Here is a 4,664-nt window from a genome sequence, read left to right on the forward strand (position 1 = left end):
ACCCACATGGGAGACCTGGAAGAAGCACCTGGCTCCTGGCTTCAGGTCAGCCCAGCTCCAACTGTTGTGACCACTTGGGGAGTGAACCAACAGAAGGAAGACCTTTCTCTGTCTCTCCTTCTGTCTGTAACTCTACCTCTCAAATAAACAAATAAAATCTTTAAAATAAATAGTCTTCATATCTCATCCTGTCCCAGATCTTATCACCAAACTGTACTCAAAACAAATGTGCACTTTCCTAAATAGACCAACCCCCTTCTCAACAGTCACCGTCACGGTTGAGTGTTTATCCAGCGCCTCACTGGCCTGCCACAGGAACTCGGTGAGATACTATCACTCTTCCCATTTCATAGATGCAGAAACCGAGGCACTAATTCACATCTGGAAGAGGACAGAACCAGGAGCTGTATCTGGCTGTTGAGACTTCTGCGCTGCGTACTGTTCACACCTGACACAGCTCCACGTCATAGCCTGCTGGGGCACACGGTTCTGCACAAAGATCCAAAGTAAGATGCTGGGTTAGAAGAGTGGGATCTTTACTCAATGCAGAGCTTCGCAAACTGGGGCCAGGACCTCCTCCCTCGGGGGCATGCGGAAATTCGGAGGGACATCTTGGTCACGTCGCTTGTTGCACTGACCTGTCTCATTGCTGGCTGCCCATGTGCTCTGTGTCCTGTCTAGATTACAGGGATGTGTCTGGCCCCAAAGGGCAGTGGCTGGGGAGACTTGGATAAAGCAGAAAGCAGCCACCCTTCAGTGCCATGGAGCCGACAACCTGCGAACCGAACATACCCAGGAAAAAGATCTGCGTCCGGCTGAACAGGTACAGCTCCTCCCCTCGGCGTTCCTTCCTAAGCAGTGCAGCGAGAACCACGTACCCGGCTCACAGGTGGTGACCTGAGCTGGACGAACGAAAGCACGCGGGACGCTGTGTTGAGGTTGTAAGCAGGCAGCACACCACTGTCTGAAAGGGACGCAGCGTCCGCAGGCGTGAGTGTTGCCGGGGTCCGGGACCAGCGCCCCACAGAGCCTGACGTTTGATTGACTGGGATTGCCCATGACCTTGTCAAAGTCATGGTGGCAAGCCCAGGTGCCTGCGGGGGTCCCCCAGGAATTCTGAGGACATGTCCCATTCCAGGGCATCCAAACTCAAATGTTTGTATATTTCCCTTTTTAAAGACTTACTTGTTGGCCGGCGCAGAGGCTCACTAGGCTAATCCCCTGCCTGCAGCGTCGGCACCCCAGTTCTAGTCCCGGCTGGGGCACCGCATTCTGTCCTGGTTGCCCCTCTTCCAGTCCAGTTCTCTGCGGTGGCCCGGGAGTACAGTGGAGGATGGCCCAAGTCCTTGGGCCCTGCACCCCATGGGAGACCAGGAGGAAGCACCTGGCTCCTGGCTTCGGATCAGCGCAGCGCGCCGGGCTTAGCGGCCATTGGAGGGTGAACCAACGGAAAAAGGAAGACCTTTCTCTCTGTTTCTCGCTCTCACTGTCTAACTCTGCCTGTCAAAAAAAAAAAAAAAAAAAGACTTATTTGTTGTTTGAAAAGCAGAGTTACAGAGAGGGAGAGGGAGAGAGAGAGAGAGATCTTCCATCTGCTGGTTCACTCCCCACATGGCTGCAATGGACGGAGCTGGGCAGGCCAAAGCCAGTAGCTAGGAGCTTCTTCCAGCTCTCTCACATGGGTACAGGGGCCCAAGGACTTGGGCCATCTTCTTTCCCAGGTCATAGCAGAGAGCTATGGAAGTGGAGCAGCCAGGACTCGAACTGGCGCCCATATGGGATACTGGCTCTGTAGGTGGCAGCTTAACCTGCTGTGCCACAGCACTGGCTCCCTAAACTCAAGTTTTTAACACACACCATCAAACAAAAATTATCTCGGTGCCAAATTTGGTCTGTGAGTCTCCAACAGGAACCTTTTAATGCACGTTTTTCTAACCCGGAAGTATATTTAATGTTTATTAAGTGAGCAGGAGGAAGAGCTATTCTTTTGTATGGCTTCGTGTTTTAAAAAGATTGTATATGTGTTCACACGTATTTGCACACACACACACACAGCAGGTATATGTGAAAATGTTTAGAGAGCTTTCTGGAAAGACATGGGATAATTTTGGAGCGATTTTGTAAAATGCTTTGCTTGTTCCTATTTTTTGCCTTTTACTGTAGGTGTGTATCTGTTGTGTACTTCTTAATAAATGAAGGAGGAGAGGAGCCTTACAAATGGAAGCACTGTGCTATGCGTAGTCCCCACCTCACACCCCAGGGAGTCACTGCCCCTCCCCTTGACGGGAGAATTGTCTCTACACTGGGGACAGCCGGCGCGAGGCGGTCGGAACTGCAGGGCTCCACGTCCTTTGAAAGTGGGTGCTGCGGCCTTCCCAAGCCCGCTGGCCTGGCACCCAGCCCCCTCCCCATCTTCACGTCTTTGGTGACACAGCAACGCTGTCCCGGGAACGCCCATTCCTGCTGCTGCCACCCCACGCAGGGCTGTGGAAGAATCCCAGGCGAAAGCTCGCAAAATCAGAATCTGTCTGACGTTTGTTTTAGGAGGGCTTACTCAAAATTAGACAAGGGCTGGGCAGTTGAAATATACCCAGGCCTCTTTCTCAAGATCATTGTTTTTCTGGAGGAAAAAAAATCTGCTCCTTGCTCCATCTCATTTTCCTGTTTGCTTTCCAGCTCCACGGAGCTTATTCTGGGCGCGTCACTTCGACTGAGCTGCTCTCTTGGTGGAGTTTCCTATCCACTGGTCTGCAGACTGCGGGAGGCGGGCAGTTTCCCCGGGGCCCCTTCTCGTCTGCTGGCTGGGTCGGGCCCCACAGTCCTCCCCGCGTCCCCTCCTGACCAGCTGTGCTGTGAGCTCACACCTGCTCACAAACAAAAGAGTCGAGAGGCTGTGATGTGGATGAAGTGGCCCTGTAGGCGTGAGTGCTGGCGTGAGTGGAGAGAGGGCGCCATCACAGACGGGAAGGGCCATTCTCCCGCTCAGGACACCCCCACTCTCCGTCCCCCATGCACCCATCTCACGTGTGGAATCTGTATAATGAAGAACTCGTGGCCGGTGCCGCGGCTCACTAGGCTAATCCTCTGCCTTGCGGCGCCGGCACACCGGGTTCTAGTCCCGGTTGGGGCGCCGGATTCTGTCCCGGTTGCCCCTCTTCCAGGCCAGCTCTCTGCTGTGGCCAGGGAGTGCAGTGGAGGATGGCCCAAGTGCTTGGGCCCTGCACCCCATGGGAGACCAGGAGAAGCACCTGGCTCCTGCCTTTGGATCAGCGGCAGCGGCCATTGGAGGGTGAACCCACGGCAAAGGAAGATCTTTCTCTCTGTCTCTCTCTCTCACTGTCCACTCTGCCTGTCAAAAACAAACAAAAAACAAACAAAAAAACTCACGTCGGGATCCTGAACCCTCCCTTGCACATCAAACTGAACAGAACGCCTTGGGAGGGATCCCAGGTGTGCTTTGCCCATGGAAGTAAAAATCAAAGCAGACTAAGGGTTAGGGCTTCTGGAGGAGTGTCTGGAACTTATCACGTGGGAACAAGGGAGGGCCCCGTGGCGTCCGCTTGGCTTTGGTCATCTTGGGAATGATGGCAGGGGCCATGGGGCCTGTCCCTGCATCGCTGTAGCGGCCTCTCGGGCAGCTGATGGTGGAGCTAGGAGTTCACACACTTCCACCCGCTCATCGTGCAGTGGCCTCCTGCCCCCAAAGCATCGCCAGAGCCTGGCCAGCATCACAGACTGTTTGTCTGAAAGGGACCTCAGGGGTCATCGCTAGACTCTCTTGTTTTACAGGAGGGGCAAAAAGCCATGTGACTGGCCTAGAGTTAGTGACAGCTGTCTACTGAGACCTCCGGGGCCGAGCTGTCTGCACATCCCCCAACTTCCCCGCTCCCCTGCGCACTGCCGGCTCTGCCCTGTGTCTGCCTCCCCCCTCTCCTTTTGTCTGCATCCTCTTTCAACAGCCTCCTCTGGCCTCGGAAGAGGAACTGTCACTTCTGCTCCCCAGATGACAGCGACGCATCCCGGGACAGCCCACTGCCCACCTGCCAGGAGATGGCACTCCTCGCGATCCCGGGCCTCCCTACGGATTCTGGGGTCCCTCTGGGAAACCTGAGTACTGAGACCACTGAGTGGGAGCCACAAACGAGGGCGCCTGGGTTACGACAGCATCCACAGGTGGGGAAGTTGCACTCCATCCATGGCCCCCCACCCTCTGGTCAGCATGGATCACCCCGGCTGGGTCTGAGCCGACAGAAAGAAAGCGCTCATGGACAGCGCCCTGCTCCCCACACCCCGGGCACTGGGCCAAGACCTGCTGAGTCCCGACCTCACTTGGGGTGAGCCTCGCATCTTCTCTGGCCACCTGCAGACAGGTGGAACAGAGGCGATGGCCGCCCTCCCCATTGCCCTGGCCCTGCCATGGGCCGGGTCCCTTCCCGCCACCCCTTGGGCAACCTCTGTGAGTAAGAGTGCAGTCCTGGGGTCCCCCAGCCTGTGGGCTCTTGGCGCTCAGGCTGCCAGGAGTGTGAGTGACACACACACGGTCTTTTCAGCCCCAGGAGGACTAACAGATGCATCTTGCCTTGGATTATGAGAACCTAAAGGAAGCCATGAGCTATGTCAGTGCGAATCCAAAACGCCACAAGCCCAGGCTCTGATTCTGGACT

The sequence above is a fragment of the Oryctolagus cuniculus genome, chromosome 13, assembly GCF_051225735.1.
Source record: "Oryctolagus cuniculus isolate XC-2025 breed Fujian yellow rabbit chromosome 13, ASM5122573v1, whole genome shotgun sequence".
Taxonomy (NCBI): Eukaryota; Metazoa; Chordata; class Mammalia; order Lagomorpha; family Leporidae; genus Oryctolagus; species Oryctolagus cuniculus.